The following is a 19,010-nucleotide window of genomic DNA, read 5'->3' as shown; positions in this document are numbered from 1 at the left end:
TGGTTATTTGAGTTACTGTTGCCTTTCTTACACCTCAAACCACTCTGGCCATTCACCTCTGAAAACCAGACATGAAAACCAATGAGCGTTCAGATGGAAGAACAATGCGTAGAATGCAATGACGAGGAATAAGGAATATGCGTGTTTTGTACGTCACAAACAAGAGACAAGTTCATCGACCTGAATAAATGCTGCTGAACTTGCTGCAGAATACCCTTCATAAATCACCCGCTCCATCAGGCAGCATAATATTGGCTGTCAGAAAGAGGGGTGAGCTCGACTTCACTGCTGCGTTTCCCCAAAAATAAGACCGGGTCTTATATTAATTTTTGCTTCAAAAGATGCACTAGGGCTTATTTTCAGGGAATGTCTTATATTTATTCATGTACAACAATATACATTTATTCAAATACAGTCATGTCATCTTCTTCTGGAATATCGTCATAACTCTCCACATTCAAACCCTGAATTCCAGCCTGAATTTCTTGCTACTCCAGCCGCTTTTAGAATCCTCCAAGATCGATGTGCCTGCTTCGATGTTTGATGAATGGTTCAAAGTGGCGAAGCAAAATGCTGACATACAAATGTATTTGTGGTGCTTTGATATTCAAGCGCCGCATATTCCCCAAAGTAATGACACAATATATTTTAAAAGTCTCGCATAACATCTTCTGTGTCGTCTTTTTTTTTATTTGCACCTTCACAATACCATCAGAATGTACGGCGGTGTATTTGAGCCACAGAGAATGATGAAATAATAATGTATTTTGTTATTAAAGTGGACATTTTGGCTTTAAACTCGAAATGTCCACTTTAACCTCGTAGTTTACTTTATAATTAAAGTAGACCGTTGTAAATGTCATCTTAAAACCGACCCAGTTGTTAATCGCTACGTGCTTCTGGGGCTTCCTCCTGACCTGACAGCAGTGGCAAGCAGAATCGCTACACAGAACACATTACATTTATAATATTCCACCTTTCTGCACGTTTAGAATTCTTAGATTTATACTTGATATCATTTTCATGATGAAATGCATTAAAATATGTACAGTATGTTATATTTTACAGATAAACGGTTAACTTTGTTTAAATAATGAATACTGTTAATATTTACACATATGGGGTGGCACGGTGGCAGAGCGGTAGCACTGCTGTCTCGCAGGGAGTCACATCCCTTGTGATCCCTGCCTGGAGTTTGCATGTTTTCCTGGTGGGTTTCCACAGTGTGTTCAGTTTTCCTTCCAAAGACATGAAAGTTTGGGGATTTGGGGACTCTAAAATGATGTTAGTGTATGTGTGTGTGCTTGAATTCACCTTGCGATGAGCTGATGCCCCATTCAGGGATTTTGTTTCTGTCTTACTTGCTGGAATGGGTGCATTCCTGGATTAATGGATGCAATCATTAAACATCCTTTTCAGAGATATTGTGACAAGGTGTCCTTGGAATTTAATGGATGTTTCCGGCACACAAGTCACATGGCGTGAAGTATAAACCTGGCCTTAAGTGCCTTACTTTTCAGCTGACGATCTTGACTAGGGCTTATATTACAGAGCAGCCTGAAAATCATGCTAGGGCTTATTTTCGGAGTAGATCTTATTTTCAGGGAAACACGGTAGAACATCGGTGATCAGCCAGTAAATGTGACATGATAGAGCTCTGATTTTCAATTGTGTATTTTGATATGGTGCAGCAACCAGATCAGTGACTTCAATCAGCAAACTTGACATACCCGTGACAAAAAAGTCATGCAATGTGACACTGACTTTAGGTGGATTGGCACCGCTAAACTTATCCCAATTTGTTTGTATGTTCAACATGTGATGGACTGCAAACCTGTCCAGTGATTGTTCCTGCCTTGCACCCAGTGCTTGCTGGGATAGGCTCCAGCTGCTCCATGACCCTGCTCTGCATATGCAGCTTAAGAAAATGGGTAGGTGAATTATGAGGATTAAAATGGAGTATGCTATAAAAATTTTAATAAAACTTTATATTACCAAAATCAAAAAATGTGAATGTTAATTTTTTGAAAATTTTCAGGTAAAACAGAAGTTTGGATTAATCATGGCACCAGATTGGCACATGTGAGTAAGAATTTCAGTGCCTTGTACACATGATGGTAATGACCTGATAATAAAGCAATAATTACAGAGACACCTTTATTACGGTACTTATTTAAGTATTGCATAACACTGCCACCTGCTGGGAGATAGAGGGCTATGCCTCACTAGCCCTAAACGCACACTAGTAATTTACACCTTTTTGGTTTATTATTACCTCCTTTGCCTAAAATGTGCCATTCTAGTTGTATATATAAAGATCACATCAGGGGTATTTATGCTGTGAGGCACTATGAAAGATTAATATTTTTCCACCAGTGTTTGTGAAATAATTGTACTGAGTGGCAAAGAGAATCATCAAAAGGTTTACTGGGCGCATAATGGCGTTTAGAGAGTGTGCCTACATTGGTAATGACACGTTAGAAGTTCAGGTACAGAGCATTCTGTTGACAGCATTGTGGGATAACAAGTTCTGCACTTCTGCCCTCCACATTTAATTCAGTATCTTTGCTGTATAAAATACGACCGGTGGTTTCACATCCCCTTTCACAGAGCATGTCGGGCAGCACAGACCTTCAAAGCAGTAAGGGAGCTCCCGCTGCTTCAGTGACGTTCAAAGCTTCAGATGTCATCAGTCTCATGGCAGTGGAGCTTCAACACTGTCAGCTTCATTAAAGCCATACAAGCCTGGAAGACTCATGGTCAAAACTCATATGCCTTCGAGAACCCAATGATCACTCTGTGGGGACATGGGAGAGAGAGATTGGGAGCCGGCATTGATAGTGCACTGAAACACCCACCACATGACAAACCACCTGGATTGGGACCTCAGCATCACCCTGGGACTGCGTGAGGATTTTACAGTGACTGGAGTGCCAATCCTGCCACCTACCCCCAGGTTTTCCCTGCTTGCAGGGTTGGATGCAGATTAACATCATACCCAGAAAGAAGCAAATGCAGGTTAAGCGCCTTGCTCAAGGGACCAACGGAGGAGAAACTTCCAGAAAGACAACTATCCCTGTACCATTTCACCCCTTGGGGCCAGACAACACATAAAACCTCACTGGAGTTTGCATAAAGGCAGCCAAAGGACTCACAGACTGAAAAAAAAGAATCTCTAGTCTTATGAAACCAAGATTGAACTCAGCCTCAAGTGTGGTGTCTAGAGGAAACCAGAGGCCGCTCATCACCCACACAGTTACAATCTATGGTGTTGGCAATAACAAACAACAACCCGTTTTTCAGTCGCAGGGACTGGGACATCAGTCATGGTTGAGGGAAAGTTGAATGGAGCAAAGCACAAAGATTCCCTTAATGAAAACCTGTTCCAGGATGCTCTGGGCGTCAGGTTCACCTTTCAGTAAGACAATGACCCTAAACTAAAGACAATACAGGATGGGCTTAGCGACAACTCTGGGAATGTCCTTGAATGGCCCAGGTAGAGGCTGGACTTGAACCTAATCGAACATCTCTGGCAAAACCTGTAAACCCATCATTCAACCAACCTGACAAGAGTCTGAGAGAATCTGCAGAAAAAAACATCAGAAGATTACCAAATCCAGGCATGCAAAGCTTGTTGCATCATACCCAAGTTAGATTGTGTGATTGTGACAGATGGCCGGGACCCATGCCTGGCCGGGACGCCCCTTCACCAAATCTGCCAGGGGGACAAGGGTGGGAAGCCCAGTATCTTCCCCTGGATGCTAGATGGAAGCACTCCTGGGTTGCAGCAGTGCCTCAGACTCCCCCAGGGCTCCATGGGGGTTGGAGTTCTGTGCAGCTCTGTGGGGTTCTGCAGGCACCGCCAGGAGTGGCTGGCCCCTTTGGGCACTGGTTTCACCTTACCCGGACGTGCAGCCAGATGTCAGCAATCAACCACCTGGAGCACTTCTGGGTGCCAGATAAAAGGGAGCCAGCAACCATCACTCGACGGCCAGAGTCGGGAGGAGGAGGACGAAGCTTGCTGAGGAGGAGTGGTGGTGAGAGAAGAAGGTGCTTGGTGACTGTACTGTGAAATAAAGGTCTTAGTGTTTTTACACGTGCCTCTGGTGTCAGTCTGTGTCGGGTCGGGCGCTATACAGTGTCTATATCACAGTTATATAATTCAGTTTGTTATTTATTATATAAAATGTATATTTTTTTTAAATTGTGTTACAGTAAAACCTTGGATTGCAAGTAACTTGAATAAATTTTAACTTGATAAACGAGCGAGGTCTTGCAACACAAGTAGTACGTATACGCTTTGTCCGCCGAGTGTCACATGGGGGATTGTGGGTAAGCATCTCCCATGCCCGTTCTCAGTTGGTGTGCCTCACTCATATAGTCAACATCCGTACGAGTGTATACTGTTTACTATAGCATGGTGACCACGTGTGTGGGCTGTAACGTGAAAGTCCCCGTCTTGCACCCCAAAACACGAAGCTGAGTCTCAGTACTTTAGCAAAATCAGCTTTGTTCAGCATGAAACAGGAACAGCGCGGTTATTTATTGTAGTGGGATCTGCCGCTCTCCTATACACAGACACAGCAATCAGGCAGGGTCGGGGCCAGGTTAGTGGCCAAGTAATACTGTGCTCTTGCATTTATAATGTTCCTTACATCACCCATCGACGGCAGGTGCTTATAGCTTCACCGCAATCTGTTCTGATTCACTTTTATAGCGAACTGCTACAGCGCTGGGAGTCTGTGGTGGCTTCAGGATGCTGTTCTGTGTGTTGTTCCTTTGAGGGGAATCCCAGAAGAGTTTAGAAACCTTACAGTGTGTAAAGCATTTTTTTTTTATTTTGATTCCAAGTGTAGTGACTCTTCAGGCAAAATCACCTGACATCGGAGAGGTTTCCTTGTTAAAGTCGCAAAAAATGATAAAGGCTCCAGTGAGCCAACAAATAGCAGGGATTCTGTTAGTTAGAGTGAAAGTCGTCCTGCACAACAACCCTCCTCTCTCTCGTCCCACTCACACCAGCCATTTTCAAAGGTAAAGTGCAGGTTAATTTGTTTTATGCATTTTTACTTTATATTTTGTATTAATCATTTTTATATAAGTATTTGTGGGTTGTGAGTTTCCATTATTTCTTATGGAGAAAAAATCGCTTTGATATACGAGTGCTTTGGAATACAAGCACGTTTCCGGAATTAATTATTCTCACAAACCGAGGTTCCACTGCATATAAAATACAGTCATATGAAAAAGTTTGGGAACCCCTCTCAGCCTGCATAATAATTGACTCTACTTTCAACAAAAAAGATAACAGTGGAATGTCTTTCATTTCCTAGGAACATCTGAGTACTGCGGTGTTTTCCGAACAAAGATTTTTAGTGAAGCAGTATTTAGTTGTATGAAATGAAATCAAATGTGAAAAACTGGCTGTGCAAAAATTTGGTTGGATTAGCTTGTTAAGCCTTGAACTTCATAGACAGGTGTGTCCAATCATGAGATATAAAGGTATTTAAGGTGGTCAATTGCAAGTTGTGCTTCCCTTTGACTCTCCTCTGAAGAGTGACGGCATGGGATCCTCAAAGCAACTCTCCAAAGATCTGAAAACAAAGATTGTTCAGTCTCAGGGTTTAGGGGAAGGCTACAAAAAGCCATCTCAGAGGTTTAAACTGTCAGTTTCAACTGTAAAGAATGGAATCAGGAAATGGAAGGCCACAGGCACAGTTGCTGTTAAACCCAGCAGGTCTGGCAGGCCAAGAAAAATAGAGGAACGGCATATGAGCAGGATTGTGAAAATGGTTACAGACAACCCATAGATCACCTCCAAAGACCTGCAAGAACATCTTGCTGCAGATGGTGTATCTGTACATCGTTCTACAATTCAGCGCAATTTGCACAAAGAACATCTGTATGACAGGGTGATGAGAAAGAAGCCCTTTCTGCATTCACACCACAAACAGAGTCGCTTGTTGTATGCAAATGCTCATTTAGATAAGCCAGATTCATTTTGGAACAAAGTGCTTTTGACTGATGAGACAAAAATCAAGTTATTTGGTCATAACAAAAAGCACTTTGCATGGCGGAAGAAGAACACCGCATTCCAAGAAAAGCACCTGCTACCTACTGTCAAATTTGGTGGAGGTTCCATCATGCTGTGGGGCTGTGTGGCTAGTTCAGGGACTGGGGCCCTTGTTAAAGTCGAGGGTCGGATGAATTCAACCCAATATCAACAAATTTTTCAGGATAATGTTCAAGCATCAGTCACAAAGTTGAAGTTACGCAGGGGTTGGATATTCCAACAAGACAATGACCCAAAACACAGTTTGAAATCTACAAAGGCATTCATGCAGAGGGAGAAGTACAATGTTCTGGAATGGCTGTCACAGTCCCCTGACTTGAATATCATCGAAAATCTATGGGATGATTTGAAGCAGGCTGTCCATGCTCGGCAGCCATCAAAATGAACTGAACTGGAGAGATTTTGTATGGAAGAATGGTCAGAAATACCTCCATCCAGAATCCATTTTAAGTGTGTGCTTCTTTGCCGTAAAGTGGAGAGTTTTGGCGGGAATGGGGATTCCAGAATAAACGCCTCACTGAGACAGAAGTATTGTAGGCAACATTGTGGTGAAAAGAATGGCTGACCTTTCAACTCCACCACCTCCTCTCTTTCTTGCAGTGCCTGGAGAGCCTCCAGTGACTTGGACCTGCTGGTTGGAGTCTTTTGAAAGTGACCTCCTTGCTCTTGATTTGGAAAATGTAAGTGATGTGAGCAGGGCCTTCACCTAGGGCACAAATCATAAGGGGGGATTGACCCAGCCACACAGGTTCAATAGAGTCCAGCTGCAGTCAGGACAGTTTTAGGCCTCAGACAGATTCAGTGACCTGGGACATTCTGAGGCCCGTAAGATGACGCCCCTTTCAGCAGTATCTCTTTTGACTCCACCCACTTTCCAAACCCCCACCCCCGTGTTTGCAGTACACTTTTGTGCTAAATGTACTATTATAGTAATGGTGGCAGACTGAACTTGTGTGCAAAACATAAGTATTGAAAATAAAAAAGCATCATAAGGATAAACTATCGTGCTAATGTAATAAACGTCTCTTTGTACTTGCTGCGAGGTCGCGAGCTATCCGCAACGGGTACGCAAAGCCGCTTGGCTAACAGAGAAGGTCATAGCTGGGCGACTCAAACGACTACTTTAATACCTCTTTGTGCTTCTGAGGGTAATATGCTGTAATATAGGCGTCAGTTCACCAGTGAAACAGGGGGATGGCTCCAGAAGGGTCCTCAATTTATGGACCTCATAGTGTCTGAAGTGCTAAAACTGTCCTGACGGCAGCTGGACAGTAGTGATGGGTCGTTCTTGAACGATTCGTTCATTTTGAACGAATCTTTAATGTGAGTCGGGAAGAACGAGTCGTCTCATGGGAGTGATTCGTTCAGTCGCGCATGCTCATTTGCGCAACTTCATAAGCTTAACCAACTCAGTCTGAGCCGGAAACAGAATTGATTAGTTCATCTCTCGAGTCTTCGGGTTCGAGTCGTTCGTTCATCACGTGACAGCCCCATAAGCTTAACCTATGCAGTCTGAGCCGGAAAGAGAATTGATTAGTTCATTCCTCGAGTCTTTCGAGTCGTTCGTTCTTTTGTCACGTGACCACTTACCGGCTCAGTACCTCAGTCAAATACTAACGTAAAATTCCATTTGTTGTATGTTGGATCATATTTAGAAATTATCATAAAATTATCAAAAATATCTAAAACGCATTTTCTTATAAATAAAAAAGGTCTGTCAATTTCTGTCACTATGATTTTGTTACTGTTTCTTGAGGATCTGTGGTGTGTTATTTTATAAATAAATAATCCTGTTACAAATAGATTATTGATTAATTTGTCCTTTGTTTACTTTACTGATAGACAAAGACAATAAAACACTAGGCTACATAATAAAATAATCCAAGCCTACAATTACAAAGTACTTATAGTTAATAATCGTACACTATTCTATAGCAGTGTTCATTTTTACTCCAATTTTGAGTTTCCTGGTATAATAATTGTTTTTCCTATGCAGACTTAACATATTGATCTAATATTTGTATAAAAAGATTGGTCAAAAAGGACATAATGACAAAGTAAAAGCAAATAACATTTTGAATTTGAATGAATAAGGTTAGTTTAAAATATTAAGGTTATGATAAGTTAAACTTCAAGTTGTAACCCAAAATGAAATAAAAACTGGAGAGTTAAAGTCATTTACAATCCAACATACAACAAATGGAATTTTACGTTAGTATTTGACTGAGGTACTGAGCCGGTAAGTGGTCACGTGACAAAAGAACGAACGACTCGAAAGACTCGAGAGATGAACTAATCAATTCTCTTTCCGGCTCAGACTGCATTGGTTAAGCTTATGGGGCTGTCACGTGATGAACGAACGACTCAAACCCGAAAACTTGTCAGATAAGAGGCGAGGTGAGCGAATCATAGACTAAAGACCCAGGTAAACAATGAATTAATATTTTCTGTTTCTTATAGCATTATAGTTTTGTCTTGTTTGTAGTGTGATCAACATTTGTGTAAGCAGTAGATGTGTTAGGGAGGTAACAGGTAACATTTTAATTATATTTTGCTAAAATGAACGAAATGACTCGAAAAAGGATTCGTTCATTTTGCTGAACGAAACTCAAAGGTCCGAGTCGGTAAAATGATCCGAACTTCCCATCACTACTGGACAGTTCTGGAGCCACTCCCCTGTTTCGCTGGTGAACTGACGCCTATGTTACACGCCCCTCATGACGATTTCAATTCCCTTTAGTTCCTGCACTCAAACGTGTATTCAGCATTTATTAAACTTCTAAACTATCGAGGTCTCTCACTTCTGCATCCGAAGCAGTTGTTTTGGTATCATATATTAGACACAAATTGAACCAAAAATCTTAACATTTTGTATTTTATAGTTTACGTTTTATACCTGCGTTTGCCGTTACTCATTCATGAGGCTGCAATTTTTAATACGTTAGTTATATGCTGCACTCAATGGAGTAGTGGCTCTGTGGCTAAAGATCCACACTGGTAATCAGAAGGTCGACCCCATATAAAAATAGGAAATGCTAAGGAAGAAGACAAAGAAAAATAAATTACTGTATATGCTGCACTCAGCTACGATTAACACTACATATTCTTACCTACTCTGAATGGAATAAATCATATCATATCATTTGTGTGAACAGTCAAAATATGCCATACTACGCGCTGGACGTTTAGGAGCTCTTCAGACTACTGTCTTTGTGGTCCTCTCTGTGTCGTTAGTACTGCATTATTACTGATGTACAAAATTTTAATAAATCATGTTAACGATGCATTAATCGTGGTGGAGTTTATGCTCCAGATGAATGATGCACTCGCCTTCAGAAGTACGAAGAGGTATAGTCGTTTGAATCGCCCAACTAAGTCCTTCTCTGTTAGCCGAGCGGCTTTGCATACCCATTGCGGATGATGGCTCGTGACCTCAAGACGTTTATTATATTAGCACGACAGTTGATCCTGACAAAGCTTTTTTTTTATTTATAATAAATATTTTTTGTACACACGTTCAGCTTGCCACCATTACTATAATAGTACATTTAGCACAAACACAGGGGTGGGGGCGTGGAAAGTAGGTGGAGTCAAAAGAGATGCAGCCTTTAGGGGTGTCATCTTATGGGCCTCAGAATGTCTCAGGTAGCTCAATCTGTCCTGACTGCAGCCGGACTCTATTAAGCGAAACAGAGGAATGGCTCCAGAAGGGGGCATCGGACCTCATAGTGTCTGAAGTGTTTGGATCCGTCCAAGGCCTAAAACTCTCCAGACTACAGCTGGACACTTCTCCATGGGTTAGCGAATGCAGAGTCGGTTGGTGCACTAATTGGCTTGGTGTAGGGCACAGAATAATCTAGCACCGGCACCGGATGAGCGCAATAGAGCTTTGCCCCTACCCTTTCTGGCAACGGAGGGACAGCGCGTGTTTAAGACTTTGGGGGACACAGCCACATACTCTGCTGCTGTGACTATCTTGGAGATGCACTTCTCCTGCTCGTGAACTGGTTATCCTCCGCTGAATCCTGTTTTGTAAACGGTGAGAGCAGGCAGGAGACTCGGTTTGCCAATACGTGGCTAAAGTCAAGGGGTTTAGCCAGTTTATATAATTTCAGCAAGCTAAAACCCCATTTTAATACTTCTTTGCTTATTTCCATAAACTAATTGACATGCTTAATAAATACGGTTTCTAAAAACTGAGCGCTGTTGTGAAGTAAAGAAACAGTTTGTCACTTGTACAAGTACATTTAAACTAAAGTTCTTTCAGACTTTCAATATTTAGGCCTGTTTTCGCTGTACATCAGTGATTCTTAACATTTTTTGTGCCATGGACCCCTTTAAGAACCTGATGAAAACTATGGACCCCCTTCTACAGAAATATTCACATGAACACAACTTTGCATGCAATGAATATAATGTACTTTATTTATGGATATTTGATTGTCTCATACATATATGACATACACAAAGTATTATTAAACATTAAAGTCTTCTTCTTCTTCTTCTTTCGGCTGCTCTCGTTAGGGGTCGCCACAGCAGGCCATCTTCTTCCATATCTTTCTGTCCTCTCCATCTTACTCTCTTACACCCATCACCTGCATGTCCTCTCTCACCACATCCATAAACCTTCTCTTAGGCCTTCCTCTTTTCCTCTTCCCTGGCAGTTCTGTCCTCAGCATCCTTCTCCCAATATACCCAGCATTTATCCTCTGCACATGTCCAAACCAACGCAATCTCGCCTCTCTGACTTTGTCTCCCAACCGTCCAACTTGAACTGACCCTCTAATGTCCTCATTTCTAATCCTGTCCAACCTCGTCACACCCAATGCAAATCTTAGCATCTTTAACTCTGCCACCTCCAGCTCTGTCTCCTGCTTTCTGGTCAGTGCCACCGTCTCCACCCCATATAACATAGCTGGTCTCACTACTGTTCTGTAGACCTTCCCTTTCACTCTTGCTGATACCCGTCTGTCACAAATTACTCCTGTCACTCTTCTCCACCCATTCCATCCTGCCTGCACTCTCTTTTTCACCTTTTCTTCCACAATCCCCATTACTCTGTACTGTTGATCCCAAATATTTAAACTCATCCACCTTCACCGACTCTACTCCCTCCATCCTCACCATTCCACTGACCTCCCTCTCATTCACACACATGTTTTCTTTCTTGTTCCTACTGACCTTCATTCCTCTCCTCTTTAGAGCATATCTCCACCTCTCCAGGGTCTCCACAACCTGCTCCCTACTATCGCTACAGACCACAATGTCATCAGCAAACATCATAGTCCAAGGGGACTCCTGTCTAATCTCATCTGTCAACCTGATAAATCACCATTGCAAATAAGAAAGGGCTCAGAGCCGATCCCTGATGTAATCCCACCTCCACCTTGAATGTATCTGTCACTCCTACCGCAGACCTGACCATTGTCACACTTCCCTCGTACATATCTTGTACAACTCTTACGTACTTCTCTGCCACTCCTGACTTCCTCATACAATACCACAGCTCCTCTCGAGGCACCCTGTCATATGCTTTCTCCAGGTCCACAAAGACGCAATGCAACTCCTTCTGGCCGTCTCTAAACTTCTCCATCAACATCCTCAGAGCAAACATCACATCTGTGGTGCTCTTTCTTGGCATGAAACCATACTGCTGCTCACTAATCATCACCTTACTTCTTAACCGAGCTTCCACTACTCTTTCCCATAACTTCATGCTGTGGCTCATCAATTTTATTCCCCTGTAGTTACTACAGTCCTGCACATCCCCCTTATTCTTAAATATCAGCACCAGTACACTTCTTCTCCACTCCTCAGGCATCCTCTCACTTTCCGAGATTCCATTAAACAATCTGGTTAAATTAAACTTTAAAGTAAACAATCTAAAAAAAAACCCTATTAAAGCAAAAAGTAATTGCCGCTCATTATGATTATGAAATACAATCCTCTTGTGCAAATTCAAACAGACCTACTACTACTACATTTTCTACTAGCACTACCACTACGTCTACTCCAAATCAACAGTACTGGGCTGTATAGTGAATATAAATGTTAATTTTTATCTGACCATCATGGACCCCCTGAAACCCATCCATGGACCGCCTAGGTGTCCACGGACCTCAGGTTAAGAACTGCTACTCTACATGGAGGTTATTGTTTTTCAAATCAGGTTAAAGTATTTTACTTGGTAAACAAAAAAAAATCAGTGAAATTACTCTTTAATAATATTAAAGTTTACTAAACATATTGCACATGAAACTCTCATAAGAAACCCCATTTTAAGCATGTGATGCAATGATTTGTGGTCTGAAATGAACAAATGCATTTCAAAATGGTACAAGTGAACACAGTGTTCAGCCTAAAATATAATAATAGAACACAAGCCACATTCTCAGTTTAACTTACAAGCTGGGGAGTCTGAAACAATTTTAAGAAGTAAACATTAAGACCCCGGTAACCATCATTCAAAATAAGTCAACTAACCTGTTTACATATTTAGCTTCTTCAAAAAAGGTAGCTATTGTAACGTTGCTAATTTCTGTTATAATGGACAATAGATTTGTTAGCAATCACGCAGAAAATGGTGCAAGCAATCTTCAGTGGACAAACTGGTATATACAGTAGACCCCCGCGAAGTCGCGGTTTAGAGTTCGAGGCCTTAGTCATTTGCGGATTTTTCCTTAGAACCTAACTAATAATTGTTAGCAGAAACCGCAAATATCCTCTGTAATTTTTTATGGCTTTTTTTGTGGCAATACTGCACTGTAGAGAGAACACAAAGCAACCGTAAAGGAAAACACAGCTTGTGAGGGTGAAAGTAGCCAATCCGAGAGCATTATTCATTTCTCCTTGCTGCTGATTGGTTGCTGCCCTGTGATGCATCTCCAGCAGATGCAGCCCAGCATTCCCACATCATAACAGTTTATCGCGTGTAGCTATCTCGAGTGTTTCACTGAGCGTTCTCTTATCTTCGTTTTGTTCTTCTTAAAGCCCTAAGATGCCACCCAAACACCCTGCACCTTCTAAAGCTTCTGGCAATGAACCTAACACCAGAAGTTTAACACACTTCAGGAGAAGGTTGAACTATTGGATTTGCTCCGGGAACTAAAAAGTTATGCCGCAGTAGCCACCCGAGGAGCTGTAAATCCACTGCTTTGCTGTGCAATCACTATGTTCATTACATACCTTCATCGTACTGCACAGCTAATTCATCATAATCATCATCTTCAATCAATATCATTCATTAGTGGTGAGTACCCATACATTTTACTGTATTTTTATTTAAATTAAATTATTATGTATTTACCCTACTTATACCAAAGAAAATGACAGCGCATGCCAAAGAAAATGCGCAGTACATATAGGGGTAACATTGGCATTTTACATTCTAGCACTGCAGGAGACATAGCAGTACAGTACTGTACAGTATACGGGTCTACCTTTACATTCTATGTTTTTTAGGGTAATGTATTAAGCTGACTTTGAAATGAAATTAAAGTGTTTTGTGGGCATATTTAGGGTTTAAACTATAAGAATAGGCTTTTATAGGCATTTTTTTGACCACATCCAAAATTCACGGTTTTTCACAATTTGCTGGTGCTCTAGGAATGTAACCCCCACGAATTTCAGGGGTTTTCTGTATACAATATTGGATTTGTAAATTTTTCGAGCATCTGATTACTTGGACAAAACCTCCTGCAGTCTTGGTTCCTCCACTGTAGGCCATATTTTACATGTAAAAAAAAAAAACTTTTTAGTGTTTTAGTTGAAAGTCTGTTCCTTGACTTAATCTTCAAATTACTAACAGTGCTGAATGTTCTCCCCACTGTTGCTTTAGATATACAGTAGGTAGTGTCAACAGAGACAGTGCAAGTGAAGATACATGGTTAAATCTTGAATTTCCCGAAGAATCACTGTCCTTTTCCTGTTATTTAAATGAGTAATTTTTTTAAAAAGTTTTTTATCTATTTAAAATGAATGGATTATTTATTTAGTCTCTTATAAATACTCATTGAGCATAGTGGACCTCAGTTTAACGGGAATACTCCAATCGTTAAGATAGTAAATATTTTATTCTCATTTCATGATTTTACTCCATTAAATAATAATTATTTTTTCTTTTACATATTTATAGAATTTTGTGATTTTAACTGCGATAAATAATCTTTTGTACATTTACAGATTTTACTAATATTCCGGCCGCAATTGGGGGTTGGGTGCCAAAGGCACAGGGGGCTTGACCCCCTAGTATGTACAGTGCATCCAGAAAGTATTCACAGCGCATCACTTTTTCCACATTTTGTTATGTTACAGCCTTATTCCAAAATGGATTAAATTCATTTTATTCCTCAGAATTCTACACACAACACCCCATAATGACAACATGAAAAAAGTTTACTTGAGGTTTTTGCAAATTTATTAAAAATAAAAAAACTGAGAAAGCACATGTACATAAGTATTCACAGCCTTTGCCGTGAAGCTCAAAATTGAGCTCAGGTGCATCCTGTTTCCCCTGATCATCCTTGAGATGTTTCTGCAGCTTAATTGGAGTCCACCTGTGGTAAATTCAGTTGATTGGACCTGATTTGGAAAGGCACACACCTGTCTATATAAGGTCCCACAGTTGACAGTTCATGTCAGAGCACAAACCAAGCATGAAGTCAAAGGAATTGTCTGTAGACCTCTGAGACAGGATTGTCTCGAGGCACAAATCTGGGGAAGGTTACAGAAAAATTTCTGCTGCTTTGAAGGTCCCAATGAGCACAGTGGCCTCCATCATCCGTAAGTGGAAGAAGTTCGAAACCACCAGGACTGTTCCTAGAGCTGGCCGGCCATATAAACTGAGCGATCAGGGGAGAAGGGCCTTAGTCAGGGAGGTGACCAAGAACCCGATGGTCACTATCAGAGCTCCAGAGGTCCTCTGTGGAGAGAGGAGAACCTTCCAGAAGGACAACCATCTCTGCAGCAATCCACCAATCAGGCCTGTATGGTAGAGTGGCCAGACGGAAGCCACTCCTTAGTAAAAGGCACATGGCAGCCCACCTGGAGTTTGCCAAAAGGCACCTGAAGGACTCTCAGACCATGAGAAAGAAAATTCTCTGGTCTGATGAGACAAAGATTGAACTCTTTGGTGTGAATGTCAGGCGTCACATTTGGAGGAAACCAGGCACCACTCATCACCAGGCCAACACCATGGTGGTGGCAGCATCATGCTGTGGGGATGTTTTTCAGTGGCAGGGACTGGGAGACTAGTCAGGATAAAGGGAAAGATGACTGCAGCAATGTACAGAGACATCCTGGATCCTGGAGCGCTCTTGACCTCAGACTGGGGTGACGGTTCATCTTTCAGCAGGACAACAACCCTAAGCACACAGCCAAGATATCAAAGGAGTGGCTTCAGGACAACTCTGTGAATGTCCTTGAGTGGGCCAGCCAGAGCCCAGACTTGAATCCGATTGAACATCTCTGGAGAGATCTTAAAATGGCTGTGCACCGACGCTTCCCATCCAACCTGATGGAGCTTGAGAGGTGCTGTAAAGAGGAATGGGTGAAACTGGCCAAGGATAGGTGTGCCAAGCTTGTGGCATCATATTCAAAAAGACTTGAGGCTGTAATTGCTGCCAAAGGTGCATCGACAAAGTATTGAGCAAAGGCTGTGAATACTTATGTACATGGGATTTCTCAATTTTTGTATTTTTAATAAATTTGCAAAAATCTCAAGTAAACTTTTTTCATGTTGTCATTATGGGGTGTTGTGTGTAGAATTCTGAGGAAAAAAAATGAATTTAATCCATTTTGGAATAAGGCTGTAACATAACAATATGTGGAAAAAGTGATGCGCTGTGAATACTTTCCAGATGCACTGTATATATTTCTGTGTTTTCTGCATGCGCTAGAAGATCCTTTTTGTGAGCATGTATTGTCATCTCCCTGTTAACCATCTTAAAAAAGAAAAGAAATACTTGTAATTTTGTGAATAAAAATATTTAAAATTTAAAATGCAGTACAGTTAAACTTACTTCCATTTTGTGATGTTTGCTAAATCAGAACAAAAATGGTGAACAAGGGTTCCTATATCTAAATACCTGACTTTATATAGATTTTAAAACTGAGTTGTTGGCAGTTTTATACCACATATTAGCAAAACACAATAATTTAAATAATAATGATGTTACCTATAAACTGTGGTTCTGTGCTCCATGTATTGCAGAATGTCTGCCTGTAGCTTGATGCTTTGGGAGTTGTCATATACTGAAAAGAGTCATTTTTTTATCTTGAAATGTCAAACCGACAACTTCACACAATACCATAAACTAATTCCAGTCCTAGATTTGTGTGTTTGCTTAGCAGGAACTCTGAACAATGGTAATAAAGTTTGGAAAATTAACAGGAACAGTACAGACAGGGGAGAGACCATAGACATAGAATTACTAGATGTCTCATGACCAGCAGCATCGTACGTCAACGTCACCGCCATATTGCGAGTGGCACTGCAAAAAGCTATGTAAGACAGTTCTGTTTCATGGATTTTAGATCCTATCCTGTATATATTTAAGTAACCACATTGTGTGTGTGTGCGCATGTGTGTGTGAGAGAGACAGAGATTGAGAGAGAGAGAGGAATGAGTGAAATGTTTTCAGAAATTATTAAACCAATTTGTATACAATAAAATTGTCTATTTTTATCATTAAGTGCATAATTTCACTGTTAAAAGAAAGACAAACAAAGATAACTAACTGGCAGTAACAGTGCAAAATTCACAATTTGTATGACAGTATGAAAAGATAAGTTTTGAGGGTAGTTTTAAAGTGTGTTATTGAATCGAGCTGACGTATATGAGAGGAGAGAATTCCCGAGTTGAGGAGCACTATGAGAGACGCTCGAGCTCCAATAGAACTGAGTTTGATGTGCGGTACAGAAAGTCGAGCTGCAGATGAGGATCTAAGTGAGCGAGAGGAGTGTAAGTCTGGAGGAGATCAGTGAGGTTGTGGAGAGACGGTATTTAGTATTGTATTCTGTAGTTAACAGGGAGCCAGTGAAGTTGAGAGAGAAGAGGTGTAATGTTTTCAGTGGATTTACAACAGTAGGATATTATCCTGGCAGCAGAATTTTGAAGAAGTTGTAAGCGATGGATAAGTTTTTGTGGGATGCCAGATAGAATAGCATTACAGTAATCTATATGTGAGGTGACTCGGGCATTAACCAATACTTCAGTACTGTGTTGCATAAGAACAGGACAAAGTATAGAAATGTTTTGGAGATGGAAGAAGGCAGTCCGAGAAATGTTACTTATATGGGAGGAATTATTTATTAATAATTATTATTTTATTATTATTTAATAATTCCCATTATTAGTATATAAATGGATATAAATAGTTGCATTTAAACGATTCGCCAAAATCTGTTGTATGTAAACAATACTGTTTTAAACGTTATTGTTTTTTCATCAGAAAGCCCGGTTTCCATGTCTACCTGTATTAGTTTAAATGGCACTTTTGCCACTCGCAATATGGCGGACGCGCTGACGCATTGTATCGACTGGGCAACACAGTGAATGCGGCGTCTATCTATATATGTCTATGGGCGGGACAAGAACGCATATCTCAATTGGCTAGTCAATCTCAAACCACCTCTATCCCTAACCAATTATACATGAGTTGCGAGAGAGAGGTGGAGCAATGACAAGTGGCTGTTGCAAAGTGTAGTACTTGTGGACTGCTGGATGATACGTTTATCAAGTATTTGTTGTGGTGAAGTTGTGAAAAATACGGAATCATGATTCCTCCTATGGCCCTGATTTCCCCCTGACACGGCAACCATGCATTGGTTGAGCACACTAACCGGTCAAAAGTCCGCGATAAGCTCTTGCTAGAATCGGATGATTTCACACTATCACGGGCTCTCCACATTGCATTCCAGATCGAATCTGCAGCGGAGTTCGCCGCCAAACTCGACACACCGCCTCAGGGCCTTCTTTCCCAGCATCGTAAGTCTCCAGGGAATGTAGTCAAGAACATCGTAAGTCCCTATGCTCCTGGATCCCCCGGTGCAGTGCCCATACGTTAAAATGTTCCTGCATGATCTCCTGCTTCCTCAGTAGTGACAGGAGACGCGCCTCAAGGGCTGCAGTGCACAGAAGACTCGGGCAACTGTAACGAGAATCCCAGCGTCAGCCTAAGCGACAGTTTCTTCTAAGACCTCAACAGTTTTACGGAAATTGTGGCACCGAATCACACGCTACGAAAGCACAGAGCTGATCTTCCAGTGGTCAAGTATGCCAGCGCAGCAAAAAAAAAAAAAAAAAAGCCAATAACCTCGCGAGAGTTTGTAGTTCCGCTCCAGCATCGCACTGTAAAAAATGCCGTTAATTTTACAACGTAAACAACTATAAAATATAAAGCACTGCTTCAGTAACAGAGAAACAGTAGAATTAAATTTACAAACCCATTTACGAGTTTTACGTTGTTAACCCTTAAAAATATATTCTTTTCCTGTGAAAAAACAACACCTATGGCACCAAAAACGAGATAATGCCGCTAGAAAGGAAATTTACTACACCAAGCTGTGCAAAGAAAAGTTGCTCTTTGCTGACTGTGTCTGGTTTGTTCAAATACACTGTCTCATGGTGACCTAAAATATATATTCTGTAACTTTAAACACCTACATTACATTAATTGAACTTAAAATGATCACCGGCTTTATGGGGCTGTTTCTTCAGTATTACTTTTAATTAATGTGCTCCTGACGTAAAAGAAGTTTGTGTGGTTGCCATAGAGAGTAGGATGCAATTACAACTTCAGCATTTTGTTTTTTTTTGGACTTGGCACCAAATTCTAAATTTGCATACACTTATGATATTTACATAAGGGAACGCCCTCTTTTACCTTGTTGACCTTCTGACCTGGACACCTTTTGGGGAAAGAAAAACTTAAACAGAATG

At 41.1% G+C, this 19,010-nt stretch overlaps 1 long non-coding RNA gene across 1 annotated transcript in view; it reads right to left on the bottom strand.

The window, feature by feature from the left end:
• The window catches only part of LOC127525901 (uncharacterized), a 508,475-nt gene that overhangs the window by 140,580 nt on the left and 348,885 nt on the right, over positions 1–19,010 (bottom strand). The window contains exon 2 of the long non-coding RNA XR_007933516.1: positions 11,457–11,487. This is a non-coding gene — a long non-coding RNA (uncharacterized LOC127525901). The remainder of the gene's footprint in view (positions 1–11,456; positions 11,488–19,010) is intronic.

The sequence above is a fragment of the Erpetoichthys calabaricus genome, chromosome 1 (genome assembly GCF_900747795.2).
Source record: "Erpetoichthys calabaricus chromosome 1, fErpCal1.3, whole genome shotgun sequence".
In the NCBI taxonomy this organism is placed as follows: domain Eukaryota; kingdom Metazoa; phylum Chordata; class Cladistia; order Polypteriformes; family Polypteridae; genus Erpetoichthys; species Erpetoichthys calabaricus.
This window is presented reverse-complemented; position numbering and strand designations above follow the sequence as displayed.